Raw genomic sequence first — 16,584 nt, 5'->3', positions numbered from 1 at the left:
ACCAAAACAAACAAACAGATAACTCAATAAATAAATGGCCAATGGAACTAAATAAACACTTCACAGAAGAAGAAATACACATGTTCAATAAATATATGAAAAAATGTTCAACATGTCTAGCAACTAGAGAAATGAAAATCATTCCAATTTCTTGACAGGAACATGAACATAGTTACAAACAAAAGGTTGACAAAAAAAGTTGAACACTATTATTCTGCCTCTGGGAAGTCCAATATAGACAGAGCAACTTGTCTGGTTTTCCCCAGACTGAGGGGTTCCTGGGGTTTGGATCTTTCTGACAAATTGAAATAGTCATCTGGGTATTCCTGATTTTACTTCCTTATATCATACAGGTAGCATTAAGCGTGTTGAAGATCAATTTCTTGTTCTTACAGAGGCTGTTTCTGAAATTTCAATAGGGCCCCAAAGTAGAAAACTGATAGTTATCAACGACATACTCAATTCTTCTCAGTGCCTAGATACTGCAGCATCTGTACAAGGGACTGAACTCAGAGGCAGTTGACCACTGAGCCACATTCCAGTCCCATTTTGTATTCCATTTAGAGACAGGGTCTCACAGAGTTGCTTAGCAACTGGCTTTTGCTGGCTTTGAACCCTCGACCCTCCTGTCTGAGCCTTCTGGGTAACTGGGATTTTTATAATTTCTAATTTTCCTAATTCAACCCACTACCTGCATTCGGAGAATTTTTCACTTGCCATGCAGGTTGTAGTGGAACACTTTGAGTTGAGTTTTGTGCAGGGTGATAAATAGGGGTTCAGTTTCATTCTTCTACATAGGGATTTCCAGTTTTCCCAGAACCATTTGTGGAAGAGCTATTTTCTTCCATTTTATTTTTATGGTGCCTTTGTCTATGAGTATGTGATACCTGTATTCCTGTGGGGATGTCTGTGTGCCTTCTATTCTGTTCCATTGGTCTTCATGTCTGTTTTGGTGCCAATGCCATGCCATTTCTGTTACTATATCTCTGTAGTATAATTTAAGGTCTGGTATTGTGATGCCTGCACAAACTCAAAAAAGTGAACACCAGAAAAACAAATAACAGAATCAATAAATAGGCAAATGTACTGAACAGTCACTTCACAGAGGAGAAAAACGAATGGCAAATAAATATAGGAAAAAATTTTTTTAACATCTAAAGCTATTAGAGAACTGTAAATTAAAACTACATTGAGATGGCATCTCGGGCTGGGGATGTGGCTCAAGCAGTAGCGCGCTCGCCTGGCATGCGTGCGGCCCGGGTTCGATCCTCAGCACCACATACCAACAAAGATGTTGTGTCCGCCGAGAACTAAAAAATAAATATTAAAAATTCTCTCTCTCTCTCTCCTCTCTCACTCTCTTAAAAAAAAAAAGTCAGCAATGCTATTAAAAAAAAAAAAAGAGATGGCATCTCACTACAGTCAGAAGAATGGCAAGTTTCAAGAATGCAAGTAACAATAAGTGTTGGTGAGGATGTGGGGAAAAAGATTCACTCATAAATTTCTGGTTAGACTGCAAATTGGTGCAACCACAATGGAAAGCAGTATGGAGATTCCTTAGAAAACTTGGAATGGAACCACCATTTGATCCAGTTGTCCTTGGTTTACTCCCAAAGGACCTTACATCAGCATAGTACAGTGACGAAGCCACATCAATGTTTTAGCAGCTCAATTTGTAATAACCAAGCTATAGAACCAAACTTGATGCCCTGTAACAGATGAATAGATACTAGATACACACACACACACACACACACACACACACACACAGGAATATTACTCAGCCATAAAGAAGAATGAAATGATGGCATTTGTCAGTAAATGAGTGGAACTAGAGAATATCATGCTAAGTGAAATAAGTCAGTCCCCAAACATCAAAGGCCAAATGTTATCTCTAATATGTGAATGCTTACCCAAAACAAGGAAGAGGAGAAAGGGAAAGTATAGTCAATAATTGGATGAAACAAAAGAGAATGAAGGCAAGTGAGGAGAAATGGGAATAGGAAAAACAGTAGAATGAATCAGACGTAACTTTCCTATGCTCACATATGAATACATGAGCAGTGTAACTCCATATCTTATATAACCACAAGAATGAAATTCTAATTAGAATAAGTTGTACTCCATGTATGCATAATATGTCAAACTCTACTGTCATGTATATCTAAAAATAACAAATAACCAAAAACATTGAAAAGTAAACCCACTGAATAAGAAAAAAAATGTTTGCGAACTATTTGCCTGCTGAGTTATTAATAGCAATATGTATTTCAAAAGTTCTAAAAACAATAACAACAATCAACCTAATTTAAGTATGGTCAAGAGACTTAAACAGACATTTCTCCAAAGAATACACATAAATAATCCTTAGGGAATCATTAGAGAAATTCAAATCTAAACCACAGTGAGATACTTAATACCTATTCAGAAGGATATAATAAAAACAAAAGTGAAAGATGAAAATATTGTTGGCAAAAATAATCTTCCTAGGTTTACACTGCTCTTGCACCTTGGCTAGACGCTTCTATAATTTCTTGCCTCTTGACAACCCAGAATATCACTTGACAGTGGGCTTCTTTAAAGAATATGAAAGAAGAGGAGAACAGGAGTACAAAATGAGGAAAGAAGTCAAAGTCTTTTAAAACTTAATCCCAGAAATGTCATGCTCTCCCATTGTACTCTAGTTGATAGAATTCATTATTAATATCCATTTGTATTACACAAGGTGGAGACTGAATAAGAATATGAAAACTGGGACATTAAAATAGCTCAAAACATCTTAGAAATCAATCACCACAGGCATTTAATTCTTTCACAGAACAATAATGCAACAGTAACAATGATGGCTCATTCATAGAAATGTGTTGTTACATGATTTCACCAGGCAAGCAAAATAGTGTGCACTCACCCAAACCCAGATGTTGTTGACCAATCACATTCTGTGGCCTCAATGCATTCAAGAGTCCAGGCAAACTTGGAGTGAGGAGCTGCCAGGGTAGCATGGCACACTGACTTATAATAAACAACTTTATGAGCCGAAAGAATAGGACTACATAACAATAAATTTATAGTATGGTAAACACATAACACAGCAACATGGTCATTATTATCACATATTATGTACTGTACATAATTGTAGATGCTCTACTTTTATAAGATTGGAAACACAGTGACTTTTTATACACTAGCAACAACACAAATCTACAAATCATGTATTGTTCTATGACTTTAGGAAAACTATAACCTAGAACCTTGCTAGACAATAGAATCTTTTCAGTTCTGTTATTGGATCAGTATTGTCGTGCAGTTCATTGCTGACACAATGTTATGCAGCACATGACTATATTTATATAAGTTTTCCCATGAAGACATTAGCTGATTTAAATACCCTAAATTGCTTAGATTAGTTTATGCTTCAAATTAATTATTCCCATTTAATATTTGAAGTTTGTTTCACTAAATTAATTATTATGATTTATGTATCCATAAAAAATAAAATGACATAGTATACCCTAATAGCATGTTAGTTTAAACAAAATCTCTCATATCTTTAATTAATTTAAAAATTGGGATTATATTAAGTTGACATAATTAGTGAAAATTCATTTGATACCATATAATTTCTTAGATTGAACATGACAGCTAATGAATTTAACTATGTATTTTGCTTTTGTAGATTGCTATTAAAGTGGTATATCGTTGAATCGGTTAATACCTATAGTCATTTTTGTCAATTTGAAGTGTAAATCATGACAGTTTTATATATATGAATATATAATAGCTATATTAATGGCTTGCTTATATGAAAAAATATTTCAGTATGGAGACAATTTTGATTTGATATTCTACCTCTCACTTTTCCCTAAGCTGTAATTTATATTAAGTAATATAGATGTTATTTTCATTAATTATTATTAGTGACTAAGATTGTACAAATAAAAATTACAGGTAAATACAAATATTTGTGTGTTTTCTTAAGTGAATAAAAAAGTAGTTTCATACTAAAAAAAATAGTTTGGTCCAGAGTATAAAGGACATAGTGAAAAGCAAATAATGAGGTGCTTTAGCAAATTGTAGAATGTTTGAAGAAATTGAATTCTATTGCTTTTTCATATAACATCTGAATATTTATAGGATATATTTAATATGTCAAAATTTGACAAAGTTTTCTCACCCTCAACCTATTTATTTTAATAAAGTTAATTCATCAAAGTTTTAGTGCCAAATATTACATTAATGGAAAATTTGAATTTAGCTTTGGCTTTGTGTCTTTTAAAATTATAAATTGGTCTTTGAATTGCTCTTTACAGAAAGTAATAAAGTTTCATTCTTCCTCCTCTATGTAACCTGTATTTTGAGGAATATTTATGCATTTTGCAAGAATAATTATTTGTGATGGTTAATTATGTATGTCAACTTAACTAGGAATATTGGGCCAAATGTTGTGCTATGTATCCCTGTGAGGGTGTTTCTGAATGAGATTAACATTTGAAACCTTTGAATTAGCAGAATGAGTACAGCAGACCTCTCTACCTAATGAGTGTGGGCTTTATCCAATTAGTTGGAAACCCCTTAGAAACAAAAGATTGGGAAAGAAGGAACTTCCCTGAACGACTGGTTGAACTGGAATGTGGTTTATTTTTTTCTGGCTTCAGACTTGAACTGAAATAAAGGCTCCTTTTGGGTCTAGAGCCTGTTGACTTTCTGGTTTTCAGACTGGAACATACTATACTGGCACTCCTCATTCTAAGGCTAGAACTATAACACTGACCCCCATGGAGATCTTGCAGTTCTTAGGACTTCATAACTGACCAAACCAATTCCTTACAATAAACCTTTCTATATGTGTTGTTAGACCTATCACTCTGGAGAAACCTGGATAATACCATGTTAATATGTGATTGGTTATTTAAAACAGCAGAAACAGAGTACTGGTTCTTTGTTTGTGAGTCATGTATGGTTCCTTAGAATAATGATAGTAAGGACTTTTACATTCATTCTGTTGTTACTTTGTTTAAATATCCAAGTGTTTCAATCTACTTATTGTTCTTATTATTTAATGAAGAAACACATTCTCTGTTAACTTTTTGATACTTTTTTTTTCAATATTGGATCATAAATAAAGAAAAAATCTGAAAAAATAAATCTCTTATATCTAAAACAACCTTTAAGTTTATCCAAAACACAATACTGATAAAGTCACGAATATTTGGTTTTTTTTCAATAAGTGATGAAAATAATTAAAATTGCAGCACACTTAGGTATTTTTTAATTAGGTTGTAACTATTGCAAAAACAACATAAGAGGAGGTATTAAAGAAGGAGAGAGTGTAAGAATTCTCTAACTTTTTATAAATAAAATGTTAATAATGTACATATTTCAGAAATTTGACCCTTCATATAGTGAAGATAGACATTTATTTATGTTATTCTATGATATATTTTTTTATCTTTCCTAGAAATATTGATCAAATCCTAAGGTACGTTTATGTACTGTACTCCCAAAGAGAATTTTATTCTTTTGCATTGTGTACTGATTGAACACACTAAATAATTCTGTAACTACAGAAATAGTCTTTGTCATTCACAGATAATGTGTGCTATATTCTGTTGTTTACCTAAAGGCTCTGTTATAATTTACAGGCAAGCATTTGTGTTTTCAAAAAGGGCAATCTTTGACCTCATGGAAATTGTCATACTTCATTTATGGTAGCAATAGTTTTCCAAGTTGACAATGCTTAAGCAAGTTTTAACTTTACCAGTGACTAAGTCAGGTTTCCCAGATTATTTTATGTTCTGTAACAGTTAACTTACACAAAAGCATATTGTTGGGGGAAAAAAATCAGCAGTATAAATACTAACGATATAGAAAAAAAAAATGGAATGCAGGGTGCAGAGGCACATGCATGTAATCCCAGAGGTTCAGGAGGATGACAATTTCAAAGCCAGCTTCAGCAAAAGTGAGGCACTAAGCAAATCAGAGAGACCCTGTCTCTAAATAAAATACAAAATAGGGCTGTAAATGTGGCTCAGTAGTTGAGTACCTCTTAGTTAAATCCCCAGTACCTCCACCTGCCCAAAAAAAAAAAAAAAAAGGAAAAGAAATTGTACCACACATGTCATTTGGACTTTTATTCTTATTATTCAATATTGTACTTTTATGGATTAAGAGCAAATGTGTTGTTTGCTTCTCATCCTATTTGTATAAGTCATTTTGACAAAACTTGTTTCTGTGAACACAAACTAAAGTATTTGAAGTGGCATCAGGTTCTCAATTGCTAATAAAATTTGAAGTATAAATTATATAATAGAGATTTCTTTTATTTCAGATCCAACAAGAAAATATCTTTCTTTATGTTACCAGATTTATTGAATAATCATTTGTGTAACAAAAGTTATATTGGGAAATTATTCACATATTGTCATCTCTGAGGATTCACTAGTATTACAAACATTGGTTTATTTTATGAACCAATGCCTACAATGTGCTTCGAGAGAAAATGGCCTGATATCTAACTTATGGGGTCCCAGCTTTACAAAATCTTAAGAAAAGTCACGTTTTCCAAGCTTAGGAACACTTGGAAATTCTTTTGTTGTACTTTCACTTCCTTTATGGGTTTATTTATAACAAAAATTTGACAAAGCCCAATTTGTGTTTTACTGTTTTATTATTTTTGTTTTAGACACCATATTTGAGAAACATTACCTAATCTGATGTTACAGAGATTTATTCCAATGTTTTTTTTTTCTAAGAGTTTTATGGTTTCTTAGATATTTTACTCACTTATATGATTCATTTTCAATTAATTTTTGTGCGTATTGTGAAATAGAATTTAAACTTTATTCTTTTGCAGTTGGTTATCCAGTTGTGTAAAGTATCATTTGTTGAAAATCGGGTTTTTCCCCATTTAGTTGTATTGCTAGTTTTATAAAAAATAAATCCATCTTAAATGTAAGGAGTTATTACTGACTTATTGACTGTATTGCCATTATCTGTAATCTACTCCTCATCCCTCTATATACTGACTTGATGACTACTTTATTGTGGTAAGTTATGAAATTGAGAAGAATGTTTCATTTGTCCTGTTCTGTTTAATTTCTGCCTAAATTTTAGGATCAGCTTCTCCATTTCTTCTTCTTTTTTTTTTCCTTTTCAAAAAAGCCAGCTGAGATTTTGATGGTGATATCATTGAATCCATATGGATAATTGGAGGATTATTGCTGTTTGAAAATCACTCAACATTACTGGTATTTGTGATACTTGGAAATGGGGCAACTTCTCATTTATTTAAGCTTCTGAAGTTTTTGTTAAGCTTAATATCTGGCAACACTTCATCAGTAGCGTTTATTGCCTTTTTTTTTTTCTCCTGTGTGTGAATCATACTTTCCTTGGTGTTTGAAATTTTTTACATCTCTTCATTTTTTTTCTTGAAGGTCCATGTTCTTATATAATGTACTTAGAAATGCTGTAAAATAACCCTTCAATCCCTGCTTCACCAAGGCTGGATGTTGCTTTGGTTGTGTTGCTGGTTGTTTTTGTTTCTTTAAAGATGTGGTTGAAACAATACTCTAAAATCTATTTCTCCCACAGTGTAAATTATCTCCTGCTCTTTCTCAGAGTTTTTTTTTTTTTGGTTTTCATCTTCTATTTTAGCTCCAGAACAGTATAAATATGTATTGTCCAAAGATTGCTATCCTTAAGCCCCCTTAAAAACATTCTATTTTGACCCTTTACCATTGAATGTATGATAACAGAATCTAAGAATACACTTCAGAGAGTTTACTCATTTCCCCCTCTTCTTTTACAAAGGGACTTGAATTAGGGTTCTCCAGAGGAAAAAAACAGCAGGATAGATAGATGATAGATAGATAGATGGATGGATGGAGTCATAGTGGCATGAGGCTACCACCACTGCATGGCTAGGGCCTTGGTACCAGAACAGAAGCACTGCAATACCATGGCAGTTGATCTGATCATCAAGAGACTGCCTAATGACCAGAGGGCAGGTAATAAACCATGTGGATATGGAACAAGGGGTGATTCACTTTGTGATAGTGTGAGATCTCATCATGCCACCCAGGAGAGAGTACAATGTAAAAATTATGAATAGCTTCTTTCCAGAATTTTTCCACTTAATATTTTTGGACTGTAGTCAGTGGCAAGTAACTGAAGATGCAAAATAAAAATACAGAATAATGGGAGATTATTGTAACTTAAAATGAATAAAAGCATAAATGTAAGCTCTGAAATGACAAAGCTACTACAAGAAAACCTAAAGAACGTGCCCTTGATACCACATTGGCAGAGGTTTATTAGACTGACACCAAAATATAGGCAACAAAAGCAAAAATGAACAAGTGAGACTAAAATGCTTCTGCAAAGCAACGGTCAACGAAATGAGCTGGGAGGATAGATTTGCAGATTGTGTATCTGTTAAGGGGTTAATTTCCAAATTACATTAGAAACTCATGAAGTAAATAATAAAATAACAACAGCAAGATCAATAATAATAACAATAAAATATAGAAAAAAGATCCACATGGACATTGTCCAAAAACATAAAAAAAGTGATTAGCGGGTATACAAAAGGTGTTCAACATCAGTAATCAATAAGGAAATGTAATCAAAATCTGCATGGCGTGCTCTTACATCTGTTTTGTTGGATAGTATCAAGGAAGACAAAGGATAATAAATGTTGGCAAGAACATGGACTCTAGGGAACTCTTGTGTACCTATTGTGGAAGTGTATATTGATACTGCCATGATGGAAAACAGTATGAGACTTCATAGAAGAATTAAAAATGGAGCCACCACGTGATCTAGAATCTCATTTCTGGATATTTATCCAAAGGAAATGAAATGAGTAGGTTAAAAACAAAACTACACTCATGTTAATTTGTTCAGGGCTCACAATAGCCAAGAAATGAAAGCAACCTATGTATCTGTCAGGGAATAAATAGATAAAGAATAAGTGGCATATTCCACCAGAACAACAAGGAAAAAGGAGATCCTTCCAGTTCTAACAGAAGAGGGAACAGTGAGGGCTTTAGGGCCATGAGAAATGAGAAGATAATGACAAGTACTGCATGATCTCATGTGCAAACTCATAGAAGCAGAGAGTAGAAGGGTAACTGAACATCACTAAAGGAATTGGGATGTGGGATAAATATGGATTTTGGTCAACAGACTTTGAGATGTAACATGAAAATGCTTTGGGGATTTTATTTCAAACACAGCGAGCGAGCTTAGTAAATAGCAGCCTATTATATTCTTGAAATTTGCTAAAAGGCAGATCTTAAATGCTTTCACCATATTAAAGAAAAAGGTAAGTTAACTATTTGAGGTGATGACGGTAGAGACTCACTTTGTTGTGGAAATTCTCTCATAATGTATATGAACATCAAGAATCACATTGAGTACCTTAAATATGTTCAACTTTATTTCAAAATTACACCTAAATAAAGCAAGAAAAAATGTACAAGCTGTTTTTTTAAAATAATATTTGAATGATTTTCAAATTTCTGTGAAAAACTGAAACTGTGAAAACATAATCATTTTTCTTAGCTACACAGGAAACAACATAAATTATAAGAAGAAAGGGTTAAACCGGTTCCCATAGTTGCTACAAATCAAAGTGTCTCTACATTAATATGATTGTTTCTAAAGCAAAGTAATAACACCATAGTTACCTTATCTTAATTAATAAAGTATAATAATAAGTAGTAATTGTTTATTATTATTGTAAGTTATGATAATCTAGTTTGTGTGTTAATATAAGAAACCATCCTGAAATGTAAGTAATAGCTTTCCTTCTTTATTTTTTAGCTATAAAATCAACAATTTACCTCAGTTAAAATCAGTAGCATGAAAAATATGGACAATGGAATGATCAAAGGATGATCCATTGCACAGTTCCAATTAAAAAAGTTTATAAGCAACTATGCTAATTGCACATGGCAAAAAAAATACAGAAGTCTTCTGATTTTATAACTTTAGTTATTTTCAACTAAAACCTTCTCAATCTCTAATTATCATTTATGTCAGTGAAAAGCCCCAGAGCTATGAGAAAGTTGATTTTATTTCCTTTTGTGACCCAACACTTTATATATGAAGTATTGGTCATATCCCAAGTCAGAGTCAATGTGTGTGAAATTCCTTTCAGTGCATCACAAGAAAGATTTTAGTACCACAATATGGAAGCCATACAATATGTTTCACATAGTTGTTTTCACTTTTCAATTCACTTTAGGTACAGATTCTTTCTAAATATCAGAGAGTAATCCAAGAACAAAAACATGAAAGTTATCTCTATTTTGTAAGATTGATGAAACCCTCATTTTGTAATAAAATATTGTTAGATAAATTTTTAAAGAAGTGAGATAGCGCAAATATAACATTTGCTGGATTTTCCCAGATCTTATTTTCTCACTCTAAATCATATTTATGTAGAAATTTTTGTTGAAATTGGTGATAGCTACAGATGGCTGTCTAATGGCAGAATTTAGCCTCTGGTCTTTTAAAGTCTTGTATTTACAAAGAAAACTTCTACAATACAAATGAAGCTCATTAACTAATTAGAGTAAAGAAATTTAACAGAGTCCCTGACCTGCTTTTCTAGAACTCAGTTATAATCTCAAACAAAGCATCAATAAATCTTTCATAGTACACACAAACAGCGAAGTAGAAAATATTCTACCCAGAGATGCTGTAAAAAAAAAACAATAATGATCTGTGATTTTATGATACCTTATTTTTACAATCATGGCTTTAAGACATTTTTTCTAGGTCCCATTTTATTTGGTGCATGTAAAAACAATAATACATTTTCCAGTTCAGCATACCTGTTAATGACTTTACACACAATCGTGAATCCATATCACCGCCAGAGGGGACATAGGTTGCATTAACACTGTTACGTAATCATCTTTGTGTTCATGGCTCCCCTAGTCTGAGCAGAGTATTTCTGTTTTATTACACAACCCAAGAGTCAACTCTCAGCAACTGAATCTGAGCCTCTGGATACCTGCTTTCTCTCCTTGTGAGTAGGGAAGGAGGGACTTAGCATCGTTACCTCTATGAAGAATGTGATTTTGAACTCTCCTGTGGTTCAAGTACACTAGCTTTCAGTATATACTGAACATGTAAGTAATAGCTTTTAATATAAGAATTAATTTAATATTATAATTAATATAAGAATGTTTGATGACTATCTGTGATACCCAAGAGGTTAAAAAGAGACCTATTTATTTTGAATAAAATAAATTATTTTTATTTTAAAATCATTTTGGTTCAGAGACACTAGGCTGCCTTCTGCTCACTGAAAAGAGTATATAAAAATTAGTTTCTAATGAGTGTCAAAATTCTTGTCAGAATGCAGTTCTCTTTAAACTATTCCTCTGATTATATTTCTAGACATAAAATGAGAGAGGAAAAATAACTAAGAAGACAGACAGATATGTTTTTAAATAACATTATTATTATTATTATTATTATTACTATTTTGTTGTTATGTAAGGATGTCACAAGTTACCATCAGTGCAGATGACAGTTACACTGTGTACATCTTTATCTGGTCTTATTCCTAACTAGAAGAGATATACATTGTTATCCTGTTACAATTTGTTTTCATTAAAATGAATATAAGATTTAATAATACATACAGTTATGATACAGATAGCCAGACTATATTGAAGTCATCACATGTCAAAAATGACCCACAATGCCTAGGTCTGTTCATCTATGTCAAACACTAAATTATTAAGCTCCTAATAACATAGACAAAAATCTAAAAAAAATAAAATTACATATCATCTAATCCTAAGCATTGTTAATTCATACCTATATTACATGTACTGAATAAGTTACCTCCTTTTAAGTACCCAAGGATAAGAGGTTTTACATTCTAGGCACGGTCACATCAATGGAGAGGTGTACTAAAATGTGTACATCAATTTTTCACACACGGAAGTTTGCTTTTAAAAGACCGTGTTATTTTTCCTTTACATTATTATAAGAAAAAACCAAATAAATAAAACACAGTGTGTCTTACATTTGTGTAAAACTACAAAGTAGAACAAAAATGTTATGGTCTTCCAGTTTTATTACCCCACTCTTTAAGAGCTATGAGGAAGAAATGGTTTTAAAGATAAACAAAATAATCTATTGAAAAATATAGTATATAAAATAACAAAATTAGATAACAGATTAAATGTTTATGCACACTTTAAATAAAATATCGTGTACCAGTTTATATATTTGAGGTAACATTCTAAAATTACAGTTGTTGAAATTAATTTAAAATGGAGCACTTTTAATATAATCATAAAGCTAATTAAATTCCATGAATATGTATTGAGTATAGTTAGAAGCAGAAAGCTGTTTAAGTTAATTCCAGTTAGAAAGATTTGGAAAAATGTCTATCACAAGGATTGAAAATATTCTCAAGAAATTTAGAGGGACTGGAACAGCCCAATATCAAGAAATGACAAATACCAGAACATCACTAGGGCAAGCAATTCCTGAAATTCAGAGTTCTTTCTTTCTCATGGTCCATGAATTGCATGCTACTGACACCTCTCTTTCTGTCATCTTAGCAGATGACATACTCTATTTGAATCCCTATTAAAAATCCAATGAAGTAAATGATTGTGCTTAACTGACCTATCTGTGCCAGGATGGTAGTCACTGGAAAGTTTGTAGGTGTTATTCCTGCCTGTCAAGGGAACGATACTCTAATGGTGGTCAGAGGAGCATGGGCAAAATTATGTGGTCACTGTCGGTTCTTCAGAAGCTTTGGTTTGATGAAGATTTTCTGGAAAAGGGATATGATAAGAAAAACCAAGATAAATTCCTGGTTATACATGTTAAACAATTCCCCAAAAGAAAAAATATGAAGACATTTTGTAGGTTTCATAGTGGACATTTTAACTTAGAAATTTCGGTTAATACTGTACTACTCTGAAAATTACTCGATTGTATTTTATTTACTTTGAGTAACTCATGTTTTAATGAGGGAAGCAGCAATTATATAATTCAGTCAGAACTAATGGAAATAGTGGCAAAGATAGGGATTCTTCCACTACAGGAGAGGGAAACCTGGTTCTGCTTGGATCACAGAAAACTTCCAAAAGAGAGTCTGGGTATTGTCTGTGAGAACAAATATGAATTAACCAGATGCAGAAGTTTGAGTAGGATATTCCAGTCATGGGGAAGAATATGTATGACCATAAAAGACTGGAAGCATCAGATCACACTCTGGGGTAGAGAAAGAGATCAACATTTCAAGTATACCAAGTGCAAGCCAGGAACTGATAAAATATAACATTGAATGGCACATGGTGGCCACATCAAATTTATATGTCTTGTTTAGAAATTCAGATCTTCATAATTTTATTTTACCTTTGATTAACATATATTAATTGTATATTTTAGTGGGGTTCCATGTGATATCTCCACATGTTCATAGACCATTTAATATACTTGGAATGGAGAAATGTCATTTGAATTGGTAACTCAAAATTGAAACCTTTTTTATAGTTCTTCATTGTGAATTATATAGGAAGGGAAAATTTTTCCCTCCTTAAAAATGCTGAAAATTCAGTCATTCATTTTTTCTGCCTCTTTTGCTCCTATGGAAAAATGAGTAGAACTTTTGATGATCTCCTCCATAAGGTAAAGCACCCCTCTCAACAAAAGAGTTAAGTGCTGATGAATCTAGATAAAGTGGGGTTATCTGAATAATTTTAGACATACATAAGATTTACAACAGAACATAGTTTCCTCATTATCTTCACTTGACTTTTTCTTTTTTTATTTTATTTATTCTAATTTGTTACATGACAGCAGAATGCAATTCAATTCATATTACACAAATAGAGCACAATGTACTGAATAAGTTCCCTTTTTTTTTTAAGTACCCAAGGATAAGAGATGCCTCTGGTTGTACACAAAGTAAAGTCACAGCATTCATGATTTCATACATGTACTTAGGGCAATATCTGTCTCATTCCATCATCTTTCCTACCCCTACACCCCCTCCCTTCCCCTCCCTCTCCTTTGCCCTATATAAAGTTTATGTATTTCTCCAATGCTGCCCCCTATCCTCATTATGAATCAGCATCCTTATATCAGAGAAAACATTCGGCAATTATTTGCCTGGGATTGGCTTACTTAGCATTGTATTCTCCAACTCCACCCATTTACCTGCAAATGTCATGATTTTATTTTCTTTTAATGCTGAGTAATAGTACATTGTGTATATAAACCACATTTTCTTTGTCCATTCATCTACTGAAGGGCATGTAGGTTGATTCCATAATTTAGGTATTTGAAATTGTGCTGCTATAAACATTGATGTAGCTGTATCACTGTAGTATGCTGTTTTAAAGTCCTTTGGGTATAAACCAAGGAGTGGGATAGCTGGGTCAAATGGTGGTTCCATTCCCAGCTTTCCAAAGAATCTCCATACTGTTTTACATATAGGCTGCACCAACTTGCAGTCCTACCAGCAATATATAAGTATGCTTTTTCCCCTACATCCTCATCAACACTTATTGTTTGTGTTCTTAATAGCTGCCATTCTGATGGGAATGAAATGAAATATTAGAGTAGTTTTGATTTGCCTTTCTCTGATTGCTAGAGATGTTGAATATTTTTTAATATATTTGTGGACAGATTGTATATCATCTTCTGAAAAGTGTCTGTTTAGTTCCTTGGCCCATTTATTGATTGGGTTATTTGTTTATTTTGGCATGAAGATATTTAGTTCTTTATATATCCTGGAGATCAGTGCTCTTTCTGAAGTGTGTGTGGTAAAGATTTTTTCCCCCATTTTTTAGGCTCTGTCTTCACATTATTGATTATTTTCTTTGCTGAAAAGAAGCTTTTTATTTGGAATCCATTCCATTTATTGATTCTTCATTTTAATTCTTGTGCCATAGGAGTCTTACTGAGGAAGTAGGGGCCTAACCCAACATGATGGAGATTTGGGCCTACTTTTTCTTCTATTAGTCTCAAGGTCTCTGGTTTAATTCCTAGGTCCTTGATCCACTTTGAGTTGAGCTTTTCCATGGTGGAGAGAGGGGGGTTTAATTGCATTTTGTTGTATATGGATTTCCAGTTTCAGCAGCACCATTTTTTGAAGAGGCTTCTGATATTAACATCTTCCATAATCATGATAAAACTATCAAAATTAAGAAATTAGTGTTGCTGACAATATTAACTAAACAGACTATATTTAGATTATTCTTATCTTTCCATCTGCATTTTTATCATTAGTAGTTGTCATATTTGGGGAGTACTAGGATTGAACTCAGGGGAACTTGACCTCTGAACCACATCCCCAGCCCTATTTTTGTATTTTTAATTTAGAGACGAGATTTCATGGAGTTGCTTAGCACCTGGCTTTGGCTGAGACTGACTTTGAATTCTCCATCCTCCTGCCTCAGCCTCCTGAGTTGCTGGGATTACAGGTGTATGCTACCACACCCAGCACACATTTATTATTTTAAATATATAAATTTTTATTATTTGTCTATTTTATAGTCTAATCCAGGATGCCACATTGCATTAATTGTCTACTGAGTTACTTTTTTCTTTTTTATTCGTTGGCAATTCCTTTTTATTTTCTAGTCTTTCATGACCTTAACAACTTTGTTGTATATGTATTTTGGAGAATGTCTCTCATTTTGAGTTTTTTGATATTTTCTCATACTTGGATTGAGGTTGTTGATTCTTTATTTCTTAATTAATTAATTTATTTTTTAGAATGTCAAGGAAGTGAAGTGTATTTCATGAGATCATATCAGATACTTCCTAATATTGACATGGCTCCCCACTGACCACATGGATCCTGATCTCTTGGTTAGGGTGCTGTCTGCTACATTCAAATAAAGTTACAACTTACCCTTTGTAATTTAAAAATATTTGGGAACTTAAATTTTGTGGTTCTTCAAATATTCTGCTTTCTCTTTAACATTTATCACTAGTGTCACTTAGATTTAATTTCATCCATGGACCTTGCCTGCAGCATTATTACTGCATTGTACTAATGGCATTTTTTTCTACATTCCTAAATTAGAATTCTTCAAAGATATGTTCATTATTTCTTGCTCCTTTGCAAATTTAACCAATTATTGATAGCAACACAGAGTTATACATTTTTACTTTATTCTTTGGGTTTTAATTGTCTATTATTATTTATTATATTCCTCAAATTGTTCACCGTTGGCCCCATGCACTTTCCGTACGCCACTATGCAGTTTCACTGTGTACGTCCTCACTCTCTGGAATTGGGAGGAGCTTCAGGCTCCCTCATCGAGTAATTTCACTGATGTAAACTTTGAATTAACCAATACTACAAGCAGTCCCTGTTCCTTTTGTTGAAGAATATTTATAAACAAAATTATGGATGCTAAATTCCTACTTTCTACAGTAATGCCACTAATTCCACGTTCTTTTAGTGAAGAAAGCTAAGATTTAAACATATAAAATAAAGTTTGTTATGAGCATGTATACATTTAGACGTGTGTGTCTGTATGTGTGTGTGTGTGTGTGTGTGTGATATAAAAATGTTGTATACACATA

The sequence above is a fragment of the Spermophilus citellus genome, assembly GCF_964194105.1.
Source record: "Spermophilus citellus genome assembly, chromosome: 8".
Lineage (NCBI taxonomy): Eukaryota > Metazoa > Chordata > Mammalia > Rodentia > Sciuridae > Spermophilus > Spermophilus citellus.
Note: the sequence above shows the minus strand (reverse complement) of the source record.